General features: G+C 39.8%; 1 protein-coding gene across 2 annotated transcripts in view; it reads right to left on the bottom strand.

Annotated features, from left to right (window-relative positions):
- Positions 1–24,850, bottom strand: part of CCNI (cyclin I) — a 56,605-nt gene extending 31,755 nt beyond the window's left edge. For both annotated transcript variants that reach the window (XM_043969860.1, XM_043969861.1), the window contains exon 1: positions 24,512–24,850. The gene's annotated coding sequence lies outside the window, so the exon portion shown is untranslated. The remainder of the gene's footprint in view (positions 1–24,511) is intronic.
- Between the last annotated feature and the right edge of the window lie 378 nt (positions 24,851–25,228).

Below are 25,228 nucleotides of genomic sequence, written 5' to 3'. Positions count from 1 at the left end.
AAAATCATTCGGTGTTGCCTCAGATAAACTGAGACCTGGGAAAGACCTTAGCTTAAAAAGACTAAGGTCTCCTACTGCATCCTGGGCCATCTCCAGTTGTCCTGATCTACATCCTGTCACTGGACCTCAGATAGCTCTGGAAGCAAAGGTGAGGCTGGTGACTCTGCACAGCCTCACTTCAATCCAATTCACTTGCAAGTCAAGACATCCTCCTCCTGATGTCACTGGTCCTCTTCAGAGAATGAAGGAAAAACAACAGCAATACTGTAACAATGGTCAAATGTGGAAAACTTGGATACCCTCATTAATATAATGACCCACAACAATGCTAAAAAAACCCATGATGAAAAATACTATCCACCTCCTGAGAGAGAACTGATGAACAGTGCAAATTGAAGCATACCCTTTTTACTTTCTTTATGTTTCTTGCTTTTGCTTTTTCTTGCTGTTGAGTTTTTGGTGGGTTTTCTTTTTTTTCTTTTTTGGCAACATAGCTAATATGGAAATATACTTTGCATGATTTAACATATATAACGGATATCATGTTGCTTGTCTTCTCGATGAGTGGGGAAGGGAGAAAATCTAGAATTCATTTTTTAAAAATGAATGCCAAAAATAAATAAGTATTTTTTAAAGAAATGATGAGCATGACAGAAAAACTTGAGTCCACGGTGGTTGGTATCTGCCAAGAGAGAACAACTGAATGGAGTGAGGTAAAGGACAATCTGGAAGATGAGAACTAAAATGCAATGATGCTAAATGAATATGAGATCGCTACAAGGAAATCTCAAAGACAGGATGCATAGAGATAACTTAAGGATCAATATTCCTTCAAGAACACTAAAAGTCAAAAAACCTGAACGCAATAATGCAACAAATAATACAAGAACACCTCCCAGAATTTCTGAATACAAAAAACAAAGCATCAATGGAAAGAATCCATAGGTCACCTCCAAAACAGAAAACCAAAAACCTATTCTGCAAACTCCAAGACACAAGAGTGGGTAAATGTAATAATTCCAATGACAAACAAATTCTGTAAGAGACCAGGAGAAAGACCTTCAAATATAAAGGAAATGAAATTTAAATAACAGAAGACTATTCTGCACCCAGCAGAAACAGAAGAAGGGAATGGAATAATACATTGCAAAACGAAAAGAAGTTCAAGATGCAACCCCAATGACAAACCATACAAAGTAGAGTCAAATCAGCAATGAAAAAAGATGGATCTTTTTTTGAAACATTCCTACACACACACCCCCTCACCAAAAAAAAGGGCAAATTATTTTCTCTGAAAGCACTCCAGACAACAAAAGCATGAAGAAAAGTAAATAATTATCCAGGAAAATATAAGTAATAAGATAAATTAAGCCATCTCTAGGAAAAAAAACAATTCTTGAAAGAGAAGACACAAAAATAAAGAACAGGAATCATTAGGAACTTTCTTTCTACAAGTACATAAGGGAACAAAGATGAAAGAGAAACCTGAAGAAACAGAAGTGAAAATAGAGAACAGGCCTAAAACACCATGGACTGAAATACTTCATAACTACCTATCCTTATAGTTTTTTGTTGTTGTTGTTGGATTACACTGAAGAATGGGAGGATGCATAAAAGGATAAAGACATGGAAGGCAGAAGGGAATGTGATACCTCATTCAAATCAACAGTAAACAATGAGGTGAAAATAGCTAATATGTGAAGGATAAAACTGAAGGAAAAGAAAGGGGAAGATCTTCACTCAGGATGAGAGGAAATCCCAATGAAGAACACCCTCATGGTGGCGGCTTATATCTATAACGTGTGTGATATGTGTGTGTGTGTGTGTTTTTAACATATAATACACACACGTGTGTGTGTGTGTGTGTGTGTGTGTGTAAACATATCACACACACCCTGTAATGGGAGACAGAGGCAGGTAGGAAGCTCAGTGGCTAGAATGCAGGTCCTAGCTGGGTGACCCTGGGCAAGTCACTTAATCCTGTTTGCCTCAGTTTCCTCATCTCTAAAATGAGCTAGAGAAGGAAATGGCAAACCACTCCAAGATCTTCGCCAAGAGAACCCCAAATAAGAAAACCCCAAACGGGGTAATGGAGAGTTGGACATAACCAAAACAAGTGAACATCAACAACAACAATGGCAGATAGTAATCTCACAATATTGTACGCAAAATTCTCAAAGGTTTGGCGCACAGAGACCACTTCCTCCAAATCTTATGTTGTACTTCTATGGATAACAACCTGCCTCAGGAAAGGGGAAACAGAGCTCCTTGGGGCAAGTAACACTTGGAAAGGTGGGAGGGCATGGAACTAGCCAGGAGATTCCATAGCAAATGGAGGGAAAATGATCATGGGAGAGCAGATGGCATAGCTGAATCAGATGGAAAAGGGACAAAGGGAAATTACTACCATGGGGAAATACTTCTATCTTCTCTACCTCCTGGAGGAAGTGAGGCACAACAGGAGGGGAAAAGAGGAGGGGAGGGGACAAGACAAACAAGGTAATAATAACATAAATTATTTGGAATGGGGAACTCAAAATAGGTATTTTAGAAGCTTTGATTTTATGAGGAACACAGAGACATAAAAAGGAATAAATATAAATATGTATAAGGACCATTAATCAATGAATAAAAGTTTAAAAGGAAGAAAATGAAGAGGACAGAACAAGGAAAATAAATCCTTTGTAGAAAAAGGTGCTTAACCTTAAAAAAAAATGAAGGAAAATTTTACTAAAGGTATTTTAATTTCCTTAACAAAGGGAGAAAAAAGAGAAGAAATAGAAAAAGAGATGAGGGGCAGCTAGGTGGCTCAGTGGATAGAGCACTGGCCCTGGAGTCAGGAGGACCTGAATTCAAATCCAGCCTCAGACACTTGACAGTTACTGGCTATGTGATCCTAGGCAAGTCACTTAACCCCAATTGCCTCACCAAAAAAAAAAAAGAGAGAGAGAGATGAAAGGAATAAAGAAAAAAAGGAATGAAGTTAAAACAGTAAGGAAGTTAAAGTTAAAATTATGGGAAAGGAGTGACAAAGGAGGTGGGAGTGGGCAAGCTTGAGAACAGCAGGAGAATGCTTCCATATACAGTACACCAAAATATTTTTGGTTGTGTTTTTCATGGGATCAAAGAATTGGAAACAAAATAGACAATCCACAATTGGGGAAACAAATTGTGGAATATACATGAAATGTAATTACTGTGCTATAAGAAATGATGAATATGGGGCAGCTAGGTGGCACAGTGGATAAAGCACCAGCCCTGGATTCAGGAGGACCTGAGGTCAAATGTGACCTCAGATACTTGACACTTACTAGCTGTGTGACCCTGGGCATGTCACTTAATCCTCACTGCCCTGCCAAAAAAAAAGAAAAAGAAAAAAGAAAGAAATGATGAATATAAAAAATATAGAAGTATAGCAAGATTTACATGAACATTCAAAGTAAAGTAAGCAAGGCAAGAAAAATATACAATTGACTACAAAATAAAAAGAAATAACAATCAAAAGCAAATGCTGTAAAAGTACAAAGAACAAAAACTTGGCTCCAAAAAAGAACTATGAGAAGAAAAATCCCAACCCCACCCCTCTACAGAGAAGGGAGGCCCAAGGGTGTGGCACACTCCACTTATTTTCAGATATTTTTTATCTAATGGCCAGATTTGCTCAATTGTTTTCCTTCTTTTTCTTTTTGTTTTTTTGGTTTTTGTTGTGTTTTTTTAAAGTGAGGCAATTGGGGTTAAGTGATTTGCCCAGGGTCACACAGCTAGCAAGTGTCAAGTGTCTGAGGCCAGATTTGAACTCAGGTACTCCTGACTCCAGGGCCGGTGCTCTACCCACTGCACCACCTAGCTGCCCCCCTTCTTTTTCTTAAAAATGTTATTTCTTATATGGGATGGCTTTCTGTGTGATGAGGGAGAAGGAAGGATACTAGGAAAACATTTTGGAGATGTAAAATACAAGAATCAGTAAAAAATGATTAAAAATAAAATAAATGTATAATGCAAAAAATGCAGAAGAAAAACCTTTGACAAAGTACAGCATTAATTTAAGTTAAAAACCTTTCAAGGTATAGGCCTTTTTAATATCATAAAAAGTATATCTCTAAAATCAAAAGCAAGCATCATATACAATGGGGATATACTAGAAGCTTTCCCCATAAAGAAAGGAGTAAAGCAAGGAGGCCAAACTCTCCCTGATATTATTTTATGTAGTTTTAAATACTTTTATGTAGTATTTAAACAACAGCAATAAGACAAAAAGAAAGACATTAAAAGTGTAAAGATAAAAAAGATTTTTTTAAATCCCTATTATTGATGACATGACAGTTTACTTATAAAATTCTAGAAAATCTGCTTGGCACATAGCAAATTTGCAAAGATGACAAAAGATGAGAACAAGCACTAGGAAGATAGGCAGCAGTATACTGAAGGTGGAGCTTAGTTAACTAGTACCTTAATTTGGGGAAGCAATTTGGAATTGGGGAGGGAAGGAGAGAAAAAAGGAATACAAGGCTGTGGGGAAAATTCTTTCACATAATTTGAGAGCAGAAAACTATACAAATCAGAAGGGAAAGGATATGGTTCCAATCTCACCTTCATCTGAACTGGTCAAAGGAAGGAAGAATACACACACACAGCTAGATGCAGAAATATAGCTGAGTCATGATCAGTAAGAACTTTAACAATGCAAAATTCCATTCAGTAAGAACTGTAAAATTATATGAGGTGGCATTTGATATGAGCCAAAATTCAATTATGAGCTGTATGAGAAGTTGGAAGTTGTAATGCACAGCTCATGATCAATCTGCATTTGCTTATTGTTGCATCTGGGTGTGATGTGCCACTATATATCATTTTACCAAGAGTGGTGGTCATTTTTTTTTTGTGGCGGTCATTTTTTTTAAGTGTCCTTAACAAAAAGGACAAAATAATACTTCAGATTCACTTGCTGACACAAAAAAAGAGGCTTACCACTGCACAACAAAAATTTGATGCATCTGAAGGGCACAAACACAGTCAGCAAAACAGGAAAATAGGACAAGATGTCAGAATGCCAAATCTACAGTACAGAATATTATGAAAAACACAGGTAAAATAAAAGAAAAAAAAGGCAAAGCTGAATCAGCTTTTTGTGGTTTGCAAACAACTACAAAGAATAAACGTGTTACAGTGAGAGAAATGGAGCAACTCTTAGCTGCATGAACTGAAGATCAGCACCCCCGCCAAAAAATGCATTCCTCTTTTTAAAAAAATCAACGTTTAAAATTGTCTTTACACGTAATCAGAAAAAATAAAACTTTTTTTTTTAATGGAAAAAAACCTTTGACAAAGTACAGCATGTAAATCTGTTTTTTAAAAATGCATTCCTCTTAGTAGAGCAGCCAAACCAAAGCTTCAAGTTTCTTTAAGGCAGTGAGAGAAAAAGTGAAATGATGTGAATAGCAAAAAACCTTTTACTTCCAGCACTGGTTGTTGATTTGGTTACTTTTAAAACTGAGTTCGATTGAATAATGTGGTGGCCAGAGAAGTTAAGGATGCAGTAGCTAGATATGATGATGTTTTGTGGAAAATAATCGAAGGTGGATACATTCACTAACAATTTTTTAATTTAGATAAAACATTTATTCTGGGAAAGGATGTATTCCAGACCTTATATTTTTTAAAAAAATCAAGCTGAGTTAAAGTGCCTAACACTTTTAATAAAGGGGAATTTAAATGAAAGCTTATGCTTGTTTAACAGTTTTCTGTCAGAGACTACAACCATTGATCATTTCCAGTTTTTTGGCAGTCAAATAAGAAGGAACGGGTGACTAATGCTGTTTTCAAAGACTAGTTTTCAACTTATTTTAGCCAGATGTTTCAAAATATTGCAAGGACCAACAATATCACAGTTAAGCATTACTGATTTCAGATAATGCCCCAGGTCACCCAACTACAATCGATTCTGTGAGAAGAGTACCTTGCAAATTTGCAGAGATGCAGATAAAACTCTTTGCACCTAACAGTACATTTACAAAGGTTAAAGAAAGAAAGAACAATTCGGTCTATGCTAAAATATGAAGACAGCAACAAAAACTTTGTTAGGAATATTTAGCAAGTTTTAAATTTTTGCTTACTATACTCTTATTTGTAATGAAATGGAATCAGACACATTTTAGTTATCTTTTGCTATTATGTTAATAAATTAAACACCTTATTTTTTTCAAATTCCCATTGGGCTGATACCAATTATCTTGTTTTAGCATATAATTATTATAATTCTGAATAGTGTTCATTTGAATAACATGATCCCTTCACCAGATTCCTTATTCACATTAATTGGGAACTACCTACATCCCACCCAATATGGTAACAAAGGGGAGAAGGCAGATAGATTAAACAAATTCTAACCACTGAGGGTAGCTCTTGAAGAGGGGTTTAAAATGAAAGAAAGGATCCAAATCTGTCACTGAGCTCTGGACAAAGGAAAAAGAAAAGGGGCAGAAAAGAAGCTGCAAATTGCACCAACCCAAGGGTGCTGAGTGCCTTCCTCCCACACACCCTCTTTTTCCTTTTTCATAAGGAGGAGGTGCGGGAAGCCCTGAACACCACCATGGCCTGCTTCAATTCCAGAAGACAGATGATGAAGAATGATACCCACCTCCTGATATGGAGGTGCAAGGCCCAGAAGCAGACAGATATTTTTGGACATTGCCACTATATGGATGTTTTGCTTTATTCTACCTATTTATGATAAAGTTTTCCCCTTTCCTCTTTTTTTTTAAGTGGGTGTGGGATGAAAAAAACGGTGACAACTAAATTTTTAAAAAATTATCTAGATCACTAATAATTTGAGAAATGCAAATTAAAAGAATTCTAGGTGTATACCTCACACCCATCTGATTGGCCAAGATAACCAAATGAAAGGAAATTGACAATTGGTGGAACTGTGAATTGCTTCGGTCATTCTGGAAAGCAATTTGGAAACACGCCCTAAAGTTATCTAACTGTGTCCATACCCTCTGACTCAGCAATACCATTACTAGAGATGAAAGAGAGGGCAGAAAGATCCAAAAGTATACAAAAAAGAAGTAATCTTTTTGTAATAACCAAGAATTAGAAACTAAAGGGTTGTCCCTCAATGAAGGGAAAAGCTAAACAAAAATAATGCGATATTACTGTGCAATAAGACATGACAAAAAGAATAGTTTCAGAAAAACCTGAGAAGACCTAAATAAATTTTGAAAGACTTAAGAACTGTAATCAATGCAATGAACAACCATAACTGAGTACCAATAACCAAGCATTGCACCCATATTTCCTTAGAGAGAGCGAATATATTCAAGAACTAGAAATACATTTTGAGCCATGGTTTTGCTTCACTGTGTATATCTGTTATAATTGTTTGCTGCTGCTGTTTTTTAAATAACCTTTGGGAAGTGGGAGAGGGGAGCTAGATTCATCACAACTGCTGTGACTTCCTCGCCTTCTCTGGACTTCACTTGGTTGGATAAAATACATTTTGATTTGCAAATCTGTAAAAGGATACATGGGCAGCTAAGGTGACACAGGGGGTAGGTAGCATGTCAGCCCTGGAGACAGGACGATCTGAGTTCAAATCTGGCCTCATATACTAGTTTTGTGACCCTGGGCAAGTCTTACTTAACCCTAATTGCCTCCATTTCCTCATCTGTAAAAGAAGCTGAAGAAGAAAATGGCCAACCACAGTCAGACATGACTAATCAATAAAACAGTAACAAAAAAGATACATATCATAGGATACATGTAGCACAAAAGGATATTTTCCAGAGGTATCAACTTGGAATTTTGTTTCTTGATGCCACATAAAATCTTCTTTATAGATTTAAATGAAAAATCTGGCTAGTACAGCTGAAGAGGTTCAAGATTTTCATATCATATGGAAACTAAGAGACTCAGAATCAGAAAGACCTAGGTACAAGCCTGGCAATTAATTTAATCTCTCAATGATCCAGGAAACTCTCTAAAACCACAAATTATAGAAATGTTGTTACTGTGCATTGAGATAGTAAGCTTCTTAACCAGGAATTCCCCATACTGATTAAATAATAGATTTAGACCCCCCAAAAAATAAATTTACATGCCTTAAATTGAGCTGTGTTTGGCTCAATTAAATCCAAATATTAACAATTAAACCAAGCCTCCCCATTTCTGGTAATAATGTCAGGATCGTTCTATAATACAAGAAGTCCTAAAAGTTTTAGTGCCATTGCTAAAGCTGAAAACTGCACTAAGACTTTTCTAACACCCTGTATGATACAGATATCAAGGTTCTGGGAGCATATGGTAGCATATCATCACTACGATCAGTTTCTCATCAGTTTTCAATTATAAGAATTTAGGGGTGTAGTAAAGAATATGTATGAGCATAGTATTTTGTGCATATACAGGCTTAAGATGCTAAGTGAAAAATTTTAACAAGCTCCTTCCAAATGTTTTAACTTCTTTGCAAGTTCCATCCCTTTCTCTCTAAGGACCAATTTCTTTAAGGCCTGATTATCTTTTGCGTGGACTATTATAAAGCAGAAACAACCACAAGCTTTAAACACAAGGAATTTACACATATGTAAAAGAATCATTCCCAAATGGAAAAATGGCCACAGGATATGAAGAGGCCTCAAAAGAAGAACTGTGAACTATTAATAACCATATTTTTAAATTGCTCCAAACCACTAATTAAATAAGATTAATGCAGAAATAAACACTCGGGTTTTACCTCACACCTAGAAAACTGGCAAAGATGTCAAAAGATGGGGATAGTAAATGTTGGAAGCTAAAGAAAGACAGAAATACTAATATACTACTGGTGGAGTTACAAATCAATCCGACAATCCTGAAAAGCTATTTGGAACTTGTCCAGGCTCTTTAACACAGATGCCTAGAGAGGTCAAAGACAGAAAAAGTCCCATATTCACCAAAATATTCATAGCAGAACTTTTTGTAGTAAAGAACTGGAAACAAAATAGAATCCATCAAATGGGGAACGGCTAAATAAATTGTGGTTCAGAAGTGTAATGAAATAACATGGTGCTATAAAAAAAACAAACAAGATTGGGGCAGCTAGATGGCGCAGTGGATAGAGCACCGGCCCTGGAGTCAGGAGTACCTGAGTTCAAATCTGACCTCAGACACTTAACACTTACTAGCTGTGTGACCCTGGACAAGTCACTTAACCCCAATTGCCTCACTAAAAAAAAAAGAAAGAAAGAAAGAAAGAAAAAACGAACAAGATCAATACAGATGTAAAGATTTATATGAACTGAGGCAAATGAAGTAAAAGCAATCAGAAAAACAATAGACACAATGACAACAACTATGTAAATGGAAAGAATAGCCACAAAATCAAAACCAAAAGTTTTGAATTAAAAAGAATAAGAGTATCCCCAAAGATAGAGCAGAAAAAGATACCTCTCCCCATTCCCTCACAAAGATCAGGGTCCACAGGCGTGCATATTAAATCAGATTTTTTTTTCCTCAATGTCTTGATGAATTTTTTCCTCTTTCTTCTTAAAATTATTTGTTATAAAGGACAGCTCTCGGGCAGCTAGGTGGCAGAGTGGATATAGCACCAGCCCTGGAGTCAGGAGTACCTGAGTTCAAATCCGGCCTCAGACACTTAATACTTACTAGCTGTGTGACCCTGGGCAAGTCACTTAACCCCAATTGCCTCACTATAAATGAATGAATGAATGAATGAATGAATGAATGGATAGATAGATAGATAGATAGATAGATAGATAGATAGATAGATAAAAGACAACTCTCCAGGAGGCAGAAGGGGAGGGATACTGGGACAAATCTATGTGTTAAAAACAAAAATATCAATAAAAATAAAATATATTTTTAAAGTAAATTTAAAAACATAAAAGTTTTTGTCTGGTTATATATTTCATGACCCTCCTGCATCACTCTCATTTCTTTTTCCATTTTTTCCTGTCTCTCTTACTTTATCTTCAAAGACCTTTTTGAGCACCTTTATGCCCTGAGACCAATTCATATTTTTCATGGAAGCTTTAGATGTAGGAGACCTGGCGTTGCTACCCTCTTCTACGGGTGCACCTCAGTCTTCCTTGTCACTAAAGAAACTTTCTAGGGTCCTCACCTTTCTCTGTCTGCTCATCTTGTCTGTCTTTTACTTGACTTTTTGCTCCTTAAAGTGGGGCACTGTTTTCAGGCTGCACTGTCCCAAGCTTCAGGGGGTCCCAGGTGGTATAATTTAAGGAGGGGCCTGTTCCCTGGTTCATAAATAACCCCAGGCCAACTTGCTAATTAACCAGATAGCAAAACTTTGTGTGCTGTGGTTGTTAATGACAACGAGCCTGTGGCCCTCCCCCACCTGGGCCACTGCTACTCAAGCCTACTTCCTGGTTCCCAGCAGGGGTGAAAAACCCAAGTTCCACCTCAGCACGAGCAGAGACCCTTTTAATCTCCCCCCTGCCAACTGCTCAACCCTCTCACCAGACCATGAGCTTAGTTCCAGATGACACTGGCACTGCAGCTGATTCAGAGGCTCTGGGGCTCTCTTTCCCTGGCTCGGCCTGCCTGGGCCTGGATCTGCATCAGCGTGTCTGTGGGGTTGGGCTCCACTTCTGTCTCAACACAGCAGCCCCCTCCTGCCAACCTTCTAAGCCATCTTTGGCTGGAAAATGATCTCAGCCCATTCTTTTGTGGGTTTTGCTGCTCCAGGAATTGTCCTATGGCATTATTTGGAGGTTCTTTGGAGCATTCATGTTTTGAGTTCCTGTCTGGTTATATATTACTTTGTACTCTGTAAAGCAATAGGTAAAATTGGAACATTTTCTAAAAATCTAGAGTGATGAAATTTTCTAGTTAACAAAAAGTTTTACTTTATGGTGCCATAACATTATTATATAGTCCATAGTGACTTCTTTCACTGGCATTAAAGCCAGAGTATATAACCAGAGAAAGAATTACAAAAGAAGCTAGCAACTGGGGGCAGGGATGAGAGATCTTTGCATCAAGCAACTCTGATAAAAGTCTGACATCCAAATCTAAAGGGATATGACACAAATATATAAGCCTGAAGACAATCCCTAATAGCCAAGTGGTCAGTGTTCTTTTAAAAAAAAAAACTTTTAACATCTACCTTTTCCCTCCACTCTCTCATAACTGAGAACATGATAAAAATAAAACCCACTACAAACATGTAAAGTCCATCAAAACAAATTTCCACACTGCACATGCCCAAAAATATTCGTCTCATTCTGCAATCCAAGTCCTTCCTTCTCTGTGAGGAGACAGGTAACATGTTTCATCAGTAGTCTTCTGGAATCCTAGATGGTCATTATTATAATAGTGAAAGTCTAGCACAATAATAGTTTATTTTGGTGGGTTTTTTTTTTTTTTACCACAACTCGTTCATTCATTCAAGATATGAAGTTTTCCTGGAGGGTCTTGCGTGGGCTGATGATGAGTGAGATGAGCAGAACCAGAAGAACATTGTACACAGTATCATCAACATTGAGTGTTCATCTACTGTGATGGACTATATTCTTCTCACCAATGCAATGGTACAGAAGAGTTCCAGGGAACTCATGATAGAAGAGGATCTCCAAATCCAAGGGAAAAAAAAAAAAAGAACTGTGGAGTATAGATGCTGAATGAACCATACATACTATTTCTTTTGTTTTTGGTGCTGTTGTTCTTTTTTCTATTTTGAGGTTTTTCGTCATTGCTCTGATTTTTTCTCTTATAACAGGACTAATGCAGAAATAGGATTAATGTTGTTATGTGTGTATATATATAGATAGATAGATAGATAGATATATCTATATATATATGTGTGTGTGTGTGTGTGTATATCTATATCTATATCTATATAGATATATAGATATAATCTATATCGGATTGCCTGCTGTCTGGGGGAGGGGGGAGGGAGGGAGAGAGATCTGGAATTGTAAAGTTTGTGTAGACAGAGGTTGAGAACTATATATGTGGCAGAAAAAATAAAATACCTTATATGTAAAATTAAAAAATATATACTAAAAAAAAAGATATGAAGTTTTCAAAACAAAAACTGCAAACTATCAAAAAATATATAAAAACTATAATAGTTAAGAGAAATGCCAGGAGAGAGATATTGGGAGAAATTTTTGGTGATATGAAAAGATATCAATAAGAATTTATTTTAAAATAAAATTTTTGAGAAATGAAATGTTAAAAAAAAAACGCTGGGGTATCACTTCACACCCATCTAATATTCAAAGATGAAAGACAAGAATAGTCAATGTTGAAGGAGTTATGAGAAAACAGATGTACTATTACATTTCTGGGACAACTATGAATTGATCCAAATTGTCCTAGAAAATGATTTGTTGGGGCATCTAGGTGGTGCAGTGGATAGAGCATCAGCCTTGGATTCAAGAGGACCTGAGTTCAAATCCGACCTCAGCTACTTAACAATTACTAGCTGTGTGACCCAGGGCAAGTCATTTAACCCCAAATTGCCTCACCAAAAAAAAAAAAAAAAAAAAAGATTTGTAAATGATTTGATAAAAGTTATTAAGCTGCCTCTGCTCTTTGACCCAGCAATCAGTTCCATAGGTTCCAATAGGTTTCCATCAGTTGGGGAATGGCTAAACAAACTTGCAGTATATAAATATTACTGAATACTACTTCTAGACAAATACAAAGAATTAACAGAAACACGGGAAGACTTTTGTGAACTGATGTTGAGCAAAGATGCCAAAGCAGAGCATTATAATATACTGTAGATAAATAGAAAACAAAAAAGCCAAAGTCAGATCAAATGCAGTGATCAGTGTTGGTTCCAGAGGACTAATACAGAGACAAGCTTTGTTCTTCTATGTAGAAAGGTTGGACTCTGGCTGCAGAAATCCCTACTCCGGGAGCTGAAGTTGCTGAATTGGTTGTCTTCCCCTAACACAGCATCCCCAAACTGCCTACTCTTCCTGTTTCCAATCTGCTTCTGCAGCCACCGTGTAGGGAAGAAACACTTGCAAGTCTTAGAAAATGCCTCTTTGGAATTGGAAGTTGAGGGGGTGCCCATCAATTGGGGAATGGCTGGACAAGTTGTGGTATAGGAATACAATGGAATACTATTGTGCTGTAAGAAATGATGAGCAGGAGGAGTTCAGAGAAACCTGGAGGGTCTTGCGTGGGCTGATGATGAGTGAGATGAGCAGAACCAGAAGAACATTGTACACAGTAACATCAACATTGAGTGTTGACCTACTGTGATGGACTATATTCTTCTCACCAATGCAATGGCACAGAAGAGTTCCAGGGAACTCGTGATGGAAGAGGATCTCCAAATCCAGGGGGAAAAAAAAAAAGAACTGCGGAGTATAGATGCTGAATGAACCATACTATTTCTTTTGTTTTTGATGCTGTTGTTTTTTTTCTATTTTGAGGTTTTCCATCATTGCTCTGATTTTTTTTCTCTTATAACATGACTAATGCAGAAATAGGATTAATGTTATTATGTGTGTATATATATATGTGTGTGTGTATATATGTATGTGTGTATATATATATATATATATATATATATATCTATATATATATATATCTATCACCTATATCAGATTACCTGCTGTCTGGGGGAGGAGGGAGGGAAGGGAGGGAGGGAGAAAAATCTGAAATTGGAAAGACTGTATAAACAAAGGTTGAGAACTATCTTTACATGTAACAGAAAAAAATAAAATACTTTATTAATTTAAAAATTAAAAAAAAAAAAAAAGAAAATGCCTCTTTGGGGCGGCTAGGTGGCACAGTGGATAAAGTACTGGCCCTGGATTCAGGAGTACCCGAGTTCAAATCCGGCCTCAGACACTTGACACTTACTAGCTGTGTGACTCTGGGCAAGTCACTTAACCCCCATTGCCCCGCACAAAAAAAAACAAAAAAAGAAAGAAAATGCCTTTTCAATAGCTGCAACCACTAACAATCCAGAAAACAAAGTTCTCACCCCAGTCCCCCATCAGAAACATCAGGAACAGATGTGGCTTTATTAAATCAACAAGATGAATTCCTGCCTGCCTTACCATTCTGCCCTTAGGACCACCAGGCCTTTCTGCCCACTCTGCAGCTGAAACATCTTCTGGAGCTGCTAAGAGCAAAAGTTCTTACTTTCTTCTTTGCATTCCCAGCTCTTAACATTTAGTAATTGCTTTTTCATTCATTAAAAAATCAAATATCAAGACACTCCAACTGTCCTAAGTGGTATTAGAGTGACTATATTAACTCAGAGGTTTTATCAGTGACCATAAAAAACAGAACTCATAGAACAGTAAAGCTAAGAGGGAGATAGACATACCAAGTATAATCTCATTTTACAACTAAGAAAGATTCAAAAGCTAAGCAAATTTGTCTAAGCCTGACCTGCAAGATATTGGTAAGAACTCCACTATTTGTGGAAAAAAATCTTTCAGAGACTAACTGAAAGGTTTACTTCTGGATGCTCCCATTAAGCTAGAGGTCTCTAAACTTTGAGGCTCACCCCCCTTGAGGGGAAATAAGACCGGTCATATTTATCACTGTTGTTGAGTATAATGAGCTGGTTTCCTCCAAAATAACTAGAAATAGGGAAGGGGAAAGGGACTGAATCTGTCATTTCACTGGCACTGAAAACTCCCAGACAAAAGGTGGCTTAAGGGAAAGAAAGGCAGGATGTTAGTTTAAATCCTGCCTCCAACACTTAACTAGCTGTGTGACCCTGGGCAAGTTCCATAACCTCTGCTTGCCTCAGTTTCCTATAAAGTGGAGATAATCATCACACCCACCTCACAAGGTTGTTGTGACATCCAAAGGATTGCTTATATCATATGTTTACTTACAGAATTGCTAAGTGTAAAAAGCCTCATTCAATAAGGGAAATGTTGATGTGACCAATTAATCTGACCAAAAGTGTGCTTGGTAAATCATATGGAAAGCAGCTAAGGTGGCTAAGGTGGGAAAAAGAAATGTATTAACGGAGAAACTAAAATATCTTATATTGTGAAGCATAAGAGCAGCTTCAAATGGTTCTATTTACAGATAATGTGGTGGGAAGAACTGACAAGTGAAGACAGAAGCAGGGAAAAGAGGAGTTTTTAGCCCAGCAGAATCTCATCTTCCTATTTTAAAATGTTATGATATATATTCTGACCCTCAATCAAGCAGCAAGCATTTATTAATTACCTACTGTGCCAGCTAAGCTAGGTAATCGGAATGAGAACACAAAGAAGGAAAACATTTCTACCCACATAGAGCTTTGGAACCTATCTCCTATTTATAGCGCTGTGGATCAGTCAACATGCATTTTTCTTACACGAGCCATGATGGTCTTATGAAACTGCCCTCGATAGTGCTTCTAGAACCAGGCCTATAAGGATACATTTAAAACATTTTTAGACCTCAGGGACACTTCCTTTTATAGGGAAAGAAATGCAACCCAGCACGGCTTGTCCAAAAACATACAGCTAGTTAGTGGGATAGCCAGGACACAGATCTCCCGACTCCTAGGCCAGTGCATATTCATTTAATGTGGGATCCCTTTAAAAGATCACCTCCAATCTTCTAGCCACTAAGCGGCTCTAGGTCATTTCACACGGTTCCTGTGCCACCTGATTTCTAAACAACTGGCCTACAAATTCAAGGCAAGGAATATAACTAAATAGGGTCAAATTGGAGAGATGAGCAACAAGATGGAGGACGAGATATATTTTCTCAAGTCTCCACTAACTCTTAAAAACTCCCTAACAGGAATGTCTCTAAGGGCCAAGAAACAAGAAGCCTAACAAGGAAACAGCTTTAAGAATTAACATCAGGGGAAACCAGGTGGTGCAGTGGATAGAGCACTGGCCCTGGAGTCAGGAGGACCTGAGTTCAAATTTGACCCCAGACACTTAACACTTACTAGCTGTGTGACCCTGGGCAAGTCACTTAACCCCAATTGCCTCACTTTAAAAAAAAAAGAATTAACATCAGCACCCACCCTCACTAACTCCCCAGCCTGGCAGGGCATAAAACCTGACCCATAATCTTATGCTCTAGGGTCTGTTGGGCAATTTCCTACTATGGCTACTACAGTCTCTGCAGCACAGCCAGCCCCTACCCTCACCCCAAGTACCAGGCTTCAACCATACTAGGTATAGGGAGACTGGATGCACCCTACCTGAGGCAGCAGCAATCAGTCAAAGAATTAAAGAGAGAACTGGGACAGGATGCCAGCTAACCAGCATATGGAGCTGCACTAGGTCTAAAAGAAAGAGCTCAGTATCCAGTGTGGGCCAGATCTGCCTCTGGACATCAGTTGGGGCAGAGATTAAGAACAGTGAAAAGTGAATTCTCCAAAGTGGAAGAAAGCAGTCAACTCTGATATCCAGCAACTGGGAGGTCTGCTCTTAAAGGAGAAGGAGTCAGAAAATGAGCAATACAGGAATATAAGGGAAAAAAGGCTAAAGACACTAAAGATCTCTGGAGGAAGAAAATTCAAGCTAAAAACCTAGGTCACAAGCAGGTAACAATATCAACAGGGAAGATATTAAAACAGAAGAGAAGATTACTACCAAAACATCTAACAACTGCAAATGTCTCCAAATAAATACCATAAGACAATGGAAAATGAAACACCACCTAATGAAGGAGAAAACCCTATAGATTACCACTAAAGCATCTAACCACAGCAGGAAGGTACCAAATGGCTCTGATGGAGAAATAATGGAATGAAGTTAAAAGGAACAAATGGCAGAATTTAAGGACTACAGAGCAGAAATAATTAACAGAATAGAAAAATGTGAGTCTTCTTTGGCAAATAGATATATGGAGAAAAACCGAATGGGAATACAATTATAACAAAGTGAAGGACAATCTGGAAGAAGAGAAGCAAAATGCAATAAAGTTTAAAAAAAACAAAATCACAAGATCTCTACAAGGAAAACACTGATTTCATTTTTTTAAAATTTATTTAATTTATTTTTTTTAAACAGGGCAATGAGGGTTAAGTGACTTGCCCAGGGTCACACAGCTAGTGTCAAGTGTCTGAGCCTGGATTTGAACTCAGGTACTCCTGAATCCAAGGCCAGTGCTTTATCCACTACGCCATCTAGCTGCCCCCCAAAACACTAATTTCAAAGACAAGATGCTTAGGAGACAACTTGATGATTGTATCTTCTGGAAGAACATGACAAATCAACAAACCTGATCATAATGCAACAGACAATACAAGAAAACTGCCCAGAACTTGTGAATATATAAAACAAAGCACCAACTGAAAAAATCCACAAATCTTCTCCAAAAACAAACAAAAACCTATTCTGCAAACTCTGAGACACAGTAAATGTATTAATTCCAATGATAAACAATAAATTCTGCAAGAGACTAAGAGAAAGAGCTTCAAATATAAAGGAAATTCAAGACAATTCTGAACCCACCAGAAACCAATGAAGGGAATGGAATAACATAAAATACAAAAGAGCTCAAGAAAGAACCCAAAATGACATTCCCTGCAAATCTTAGCCTAATTGACAATGAAAATACATAGATATTTCATAAAAGAGAGGCATTTAAAACACTCAAACTTAAAAAAAAAAAAAGAATTAGGAAGATTATTTGTACTTCAAGCATCCCAGAAAACAAAAATACAAGAAAGTAAATAAATACAAATAATAAAGAAAGCACAAGTAATAAAACTAATTACCCAGTCTCTAGAGAATATTAAAAGGAGAAAAACAAACCCAGAAAGATAAAACTCTTATGGGTTTTTTTAAAAGGATCATTAAAAGATTTCTTTCTAAAAGTATACAAGGGGACAAAAAATGGGAAAAAAAAGAACTTAAATAGAAACGATATAAGGAACAGGCCCAAAACACCAGACTTTGTCTCACAAACATCCATCCCTATGGGTGAATAAACATATTTTGTGGGACTAAACTGAAGAATGGGAGGATGCATAAATGTATAAAGACATGACAGGTAGAAGATAGAAGGGAATGTGTGAGGGAAACAGCTCCTGTGGTCTCTCAGCAAGAAGGGCTATAGGTAAATGAGGGTAGTCACAAAGGGAAGGATTAAAACTGAAAAAAAAACTTGCCAAGACAAACCCAGGAACTCTATGAACACAACTACCAAATACTCTTCACACAAATCAAATCAGATCTAAATAATTGGAAAGATATCAATTGCTCATGGATAGGCAGAGCTAATATAGTAAAAATGACAATACTGCCTAAATTAATTTACTTATTCAGTGCCATACCAATCAGACTACCTAAAAATTATTTTATAGAGCTAGAAAAAATAATAACAAAATTCATCTGGAAAAACAAAAAATCAAGAATATCCAGGGAAATAATGAAAAAAAATTCACAGGAAGGTGGGTTAGCGGTACCAAACCCGGAGCTTTACTATAAAGCGGCAGTCATCAAAACTATCTGGTACTGGCTAAAAAATAGAGTGGCAGATCAATGGAATAGGCTAGGCTCAGGAAATGCAGTAGTAAATGACACTACTAATGTAGTGTTTGATAAACCCAAAGACTCCAGCTTCTGGGATAGGAACTCAGTATATGACAAAAACTGCTGGGAAAACTGGAAGATAGTATGGCAGAAATTAGGCATAGACCAACATCTGACACCTTATACTAAAATAAGGTCAAAATGGATACACGATTTAGACATAAGAGGTGATACCACAGGTAAATTAGGAGAGAAAGGAATAGTCTACCTATCAGATCTTTGGAAAGGAAAACAGTTTATGACCAAACAAGAGATAGAGTATATTATAAAATGCAAAATGGATGATTTTGATTACATTAAATTAAAAAATTTTTGTACAAACAGAAGCAATGCATCCAAAATTAGAAGGGAGGCAGAAAGCTGGGAAACAATTTTTGAGGCCAGTACTTCTGATAAAGGCCTCATCTCTAAAATATATAGGGAACTAAATCAAATTTATAAGAACCTAAGTCATTCCCCAATTGAGAAATGGTCAAAGGATACGAACAGGCAGTTTTCTGATGAAGAAACCAAAGCTATCTATTCCCATATGAAAAAATGCTCTAAATCTCTAATGATTAGAGAGATGCAAATAAAAACAACTCTGAGGTACCACCTGACACCTATCAGACTGGCTAAAATGACAAAAAAGGAAAATAATAAATGTTGGAGAAGCTGTGGGAAAATTGGAACACTAATTCATTGTTGGTGGAGCTGTGAACTGATCCAACCATTCTGGAGAGCAATTTGGAATTATGCCCAAAGGGCGATAAAGCTGTGCATACCCTTTGACCCAGCAATACCACTTTTGGGTCTTTTTCCCAAAGAAATCATGGAAAGGGGAAAGGGACCCACATGTACAAAAATATTTATAGCTGCTCTTTACGAGGTGGCAAGGAATTGGAAGTTGAGGGGGTGCCCCTCAATTGGGGAATGGCTGGACAAGTTGTGGTATATGAATACAATGGAATACTATTGTGCTGTAAGAAATGATGAGCAGGAGTTCAGAGAAACCTGGAGGGTCTTGCGTGGGCTGATGATGAGTGAGATGAGCAGAACTAGAAGAACATTGTACATAGTATCATCAACATTGAGTGTTGATCTACTGTGATGGACTATATTCTTCTCACCAATGCAATGGCACAGAAGAGTTCCAGGGAACTCATGATAGAAGAGGATCTCCAAATCCAAGGGAAAAAAAAAAAAAAGAACTGTAGAGTATAGATGCTGAATGAACCATACTATTTCTTTTGTTTTTGATGCTGTTGATTTTTTTTCTATTTTGAGGTTTTTCATCATTGCTCTGCTTTTTTCTCTTATGACTAATGCAGAAATAGGATTAATGTTATTATATATGTATATATATATATATATATATATATATATATATATACACATATAACCTATATCAGATTGCCTGCTGTCTGGGGGAGGGGGGAGGGAGGGGAGGGAGGGAGAAAAATCTGAAATTGTAAAGCTTGTATAAACAAAAGTTGAGAACTATCTTTACATGTAACGGAAAAAAATAAAATACTTTATTAATTTAAAAAAAAACTGAAGAAAAAGAGGGGAAAGACCTTGACTCAGGATGGGCGGGGGTCCCAATGAAGAACATTCTCATAGGAAGGAGAGATCTATATTCTGCAATGGGAGAAGGCTATCTTACTGTATTATGCCATAATCTGCAAGGATTTGGTGCAGAGAGAGACCACTTCCTTTAATCGTATGATATGCCTCTAATGACAACCTGCCTCAGGAAAAGGAAAATCAGAGCTCCTAGGGGGAAGTGACACCTGGAAAGGTGAGAGGGCATGGACTTAGCAAAGAAATTCCATGGCAGATGGGAAAGAAAATGATCATGGGAGGGCAAGTGGTATAAGTGGACTAGATGAACAGGGACAAAGGGAAATTTCTACCATGGGGCAATACTTCTATCCTCTGCCTCCTGCAGGAATTGATACTTCAAGAATAAGGCTCAACAGAAAAAAAAAAAGTGGGGAAGGGATAAGACTTACAAGGCAATAACACAAACTGTTTAGAATGGGAAACTCAAAATAGGTACTTTTAAAAACTTTAATTTCATGAATCAAATAAAACTTCAGAATAGACAGAATGGGAAGATAATTGAAGAGAACAAGGTAAAGAAAATCTCTTCTTTAGAAAAAGACTCAGACAATGAAAAAAAACCCATAAACACAAGATGAAGGAGAGGAGATAAAGAAGTTTTAATTAACTACTTGGGGGGAAAGGGAGGAATAAGATAATCAAACAAAAGGAATCAATAAGCAAAACTCCAAAACTTAGGAAAGGAGTGACAAATGGGGGGAAGGGGTGAAGGTCTGAGAGTGAGGAAAAGGGAGCCTGTGGGAATAGGGAACAGGATTGCCTTAAGGTATATTAATCAAAATAATTGCAAGAACATATAGTTTTAAAAGGGGAAGAGAAAGCAAAAAGTACTCTCCCTCTCTCTCTCTCTCTTTTTTTTTTTTTTTGCAGAGCAATGGGGGTTAAGTGACTTGCTCAGGGCCACACAGCCAGTAAGTGTCAAGTGTCTGAGGCCAGATTTGAACTCAGGTACTCCTGAATACAGGGCTGGCACTCCATCCACTGCGCCACCTGGCTGTCCCAAAAAGTACATTTTTTTAAAAGAACCGAAACCTACTTAAAACAATGCCATGAGGGATAGCTAGGTGGTGCAGTGGATAAAGCACTGCCCCTTGGATTCAGGAGGACCTGTGTTCAAATCCAGCCTCAGACACTTGACACTTACTAGCTGTGTGACCCTGGGCAAGTCATTTAACCCTCATTGCTCTGCAAAAACAAACAAACAACAACAACAAAAAAAGCCATGAGTATTTTATGACATGAAGCACCAATGTAAGCAAAAGGTTCCAGACTTTTAAACTACTTATTAAATGATTTGCAAAAGTTAGTTAAAACAAGAACACTTTCTACAAACTGCTCTTTAAACATAGTCTACAAAGATGCTACTTAACAGAATCCAATAGGTTTGAAAAAACTCAACTCTTAGTTAGGTCTAAACAGCCACGGGGAAAAGCCACAAATCAGGGGAAAAATAGAAAACAGTTTCTAATGCTAACAAACTGTCCATTACGTCACCAATTTGAACAATTAGAGAGACTCGTGTCCTTTCTATCTGAAGAGTCATCCTTTCCACTAACTCCCTTGAAGTTAACCTGCTTAAAGGGTTTCATGTCTAGCTCAGTACCTGCTGGCTACACAATTCTAACACCCAAAGTCAATTGTGAAAGACCTTGCAAAAACTAAGTTCAAAGATCTTTGCTATTATAAAACCTCCCAACAAGTAGTCAAACAGGGTCCATAAAGGGAGCTAGAGAGGACTTCAAGATACCTTTGTATATTCTCCTTCTTGCACTTAAAGTAACCCAGCCATGGCATGCCACCCTCCACCACACACCATGCCCCTGCACAGGCTGTGCTGTCGTTTCTCCCCAACCCCCCCAGCTCTGGAATGTATGACATCCTCTATCTCCTTCAAGGTTCAGCTTAGGTACCATCTCCTCCTGAAAGTCTCTCCTGACCCCCTCTCCTAGGTGTTAGGACCTTTTCCATCCTCAACTTACCATGTAATTTATCTGTTTACTTGTCGTACCCAAGAGGATAATGGGGACTATTTAAAATTTTTGTCTGTGTGTAAAAGAAAAACAAAGTAAATCCACACAGCCAAGATTCAGCGTTGGAGAATGTGAATGGCGGTGTTCCCTCTTCCTAGTCAACAAACGGTTTACTCTCAAGAACTTTTGTTTCCAAAGTGCCAACACAGCCAAACCTCAAACACCAAAACTGAGGTACTAAAACCCCTACATTGTTGATCACATTTCCATTAAGTAAGGGGCAGCCCACTCTTTTCCTTTTCTTCCTGCCCCCTAATTTTTTTCTCCTTAATATTAGCAAGTTAGAAAAGCACAAATTCACACTAGGCACAACTATCTTTAAAATCTTACCACCATTTTGTGCCCTTTAATCAACATTGATGTTCCCTTAACTATCTTTTTTTTTTCCTTAAATAGTAAGGTCCTAAAAGGAGGTGTGGAGGATATATGTGCCAGGAGATTTAAAAAAAAAAAAAAAGTCCTCTGGCTGTCCACATACATGGCAAACAGGAAGACACAGCTGCCCCTCCCCTTTCTACATAACCCCTCCACTGCCTTTTGGCCACTGACATTTGTTTCTAATCTTGAAATCCTCTGTTCTAAGCAGAGGTTGTACTTGGGGGTTCCAGGTCACCTTCTACTGCCTGTCCACATGCCTTTTCCAAGGCCGGATCTCCTGTCCCCAGAGCCCTTTTCCTCTCTGAACACCTAAAGAGGCCTTTCTTAAGTAGTTAGTACCACTCAAGCATCACTGAACGTTGTGTGTGTACATTTATGTATCTGTAGACATTTCCCCAGCACAACAAAATCTCCAAGAGGGCAAGGGCTTGTCAGTTTGGTATCTGTCTCCTCAGGCGTACCTTGGGCAGTCTTAACAGATAACAGGAAGAGGAATAAGGAGTGCATCCTGGTTTCACTGGTATGGGGAACTCCCAGGTGAAAAAACTCCCTCCACCAAGGCAGATCTCCTTTCTCTGCAGCTTGTAGCCTTAGAGTTGTCTAGAGCATTAAGAGGGTAAATGACCAGTAAGGGACCACACAGTCACCAGCTAACTATCCAGTCCCTATACCAAGCTGCCTCTCAAGCAAATAACAGTCCTAGATATTATCATTTCTTTTACATTTAAGATTTCTCCTATGGGAAACCAGGATCTGCTTCCATAATAGGAACTAAATTTGGCTTTTGTATGCCAACTGTTCCTTTCCCCCTTCCTTGTCACCTGGCACATAGTAGGCACTTAATTATTTGCTTCTTTCCTTCTCAATTCTCCAAAGCTTTGGTGTTAATGAAATCTTCAGTTGTGAGGAAGGCAGTCTGACCCTGTGAATAGAGAGCTCACCTGTTACTCAGGAAAACCTGCCTTTAAGTCCCATCTCTGTGTGACCCTGGCTAAGTCACTCAACTTTGCAAGGCTCTAGACAACTATCAAGACGGGGTCCTTAACCCTTTTTCTCATGGACTCCTTTGGCGATCAGGTGAAGCCTATGATGTCCCCAGAGCAATGTTTTAAAATGCATACTATAAAATAATGGAGGACTGCGAAGGAAAACAATTCTACTGAAACCATGATCACATTTTTTTAAGTTCACAGACCCCGGGTTCAGAGCCTCTCCTTTAAGACTCTAAGTTGCAGAGAAGGTGCCCCTCTGCAGGGGGAGCGGGAGTTTCCTCGCCAAAGAAATCCCGGGTCCCGGTCGTCCAAGCAAAGTTCCGCCGGCCAGGTTTTCTCTCCCCCCCCCGCCCCCCAAGGTGTTGCACAGCTCGGGGTACACAGGGAGCGTTCATTCCTCTGGCACACAAAGAAATGGACCCGGTGGAGCAGCATGGGCTCCCCAGCGCGCTGGCTTTGATGGTTTTCCGACAGCAAGCACAGTGGATGCGGGGAGATCTCTCAGTCAGTCAGTGAGCACTGACGGCAGAGCCGGTGCCAGGGCTGAGCGTACCAAGAGAAGGGCCTCCCCATCCCCCCCCCGAGGCCGTGCGCCCGCACCCGCGGACATCCGACAGCCCAAGTGGGGCTCCCCTCGGAGGGAAGGTTCCCATCAGAGCGCCGAGCACCCCTCAGGGGCCTGCTTTGTCCCGGACGCTCGGATACAAAGAAAGGCCAGGGACAACAATGGGGCAGGAAAAGTTGGAGCCCGTCCCGGGGCGAAGGCGCTCGAAGGCACCAGGACCCCCGCCCCGGCCTGGCGGGGCTGGACATGGCCCCCGAGGGGCGCCCCGCAAACAAAGGCGAGCAGGCGCGCCTGCCCCCCGGGGAGCTCCCGGTCCAACCGGAGCCCGGGCGCGGACAACTCCGCGGGGGGCCCGGGCGCCTCCCTTCCACTGGGCCCCGCCGGTAGCTGGGGGGGGGGCGTGACCCGTGGGTCCGTTACACCGGGGGGGGGGGGTCGGGGGCTCACCTTCCTCTCCTCCGTCTCCTCCTCCTCCACCTCCTCCTCCTCCTCCCCGGCAGAGCAGTAGGCTTCACGCTGGCGACGGGGGGCATCCGGGGCTCCGCTACCGCCTCATCCTGCCCGGCGCGCGGGGGCCAACGGTCCGTGCCCGTCACCGGCTCAGGCCCATGGCGCCCCCCGGCCCAAGGCCGCCGGTGCCGCTCCTCCTGCCGGGCTGGGCAGGGGGCTCCCTCTCGCCATAGGGCGCCGGGGGAGGGGAAGCGCCTGGGCTGGGGGAGGAGAGAGGGGGAGGGGAGAGGGACGAGCGGCCGAGGCGAGAGCGAAGCGGCGGCGTCCGTCCGCCCGCCGGGGACAGAGGGAGGGGGAGGGGGAGAGGGAGGGAGGGAGGCAGGCAGGGGAAGGAGGGGGAGGAAGAGCACAGCGCCCCGAGCGCTCGCCCCGCCCCCGCGCAAGGATCCGCCGGCCTCAGCCGCCCGCCCGAGGCCTTCCTCGTCTCTCCCGCTCCGGCTCCCGGCCCCCGCGTCCTCGACTGTGTGATGGTGTCTAGAAGAAGGAGCAAGGATGTCGGGAACCCGCGCGAGCAAGGAGGTGAAGCCTCGGGATTCTTTTTCTTTTGTCCTTGAGGCGGAAGGATTTTTCTGGGCGTAGAGAGTCATGACGCAATGACGCAAGCCCTTCCTCCCCCACCCCATCTTCCCCGAGGGCGGAGAGAAGGGCGCATGC

Source organism: Dromiciops gliroides, chromosome 6 (assembly GCF_019393635.1).
Source record: "Dromiciops gliroides isolate mDroGli1 chromosome 6, mDroGli1.pri, whole genome shotgun sequence".
Classification (NCBI taxonomy): domain Eukaryota; kingdom Metazoa; phylum Chordata; class Mammalia; order Microbiotheria; family Microbiotheriidae; genus Dromiciops; species Dromiciops gliroides.
Note: the sequence above shows the minus strand (reverse complement) of the source record. Positions and strands in the feature narration are given on the sequence as shown.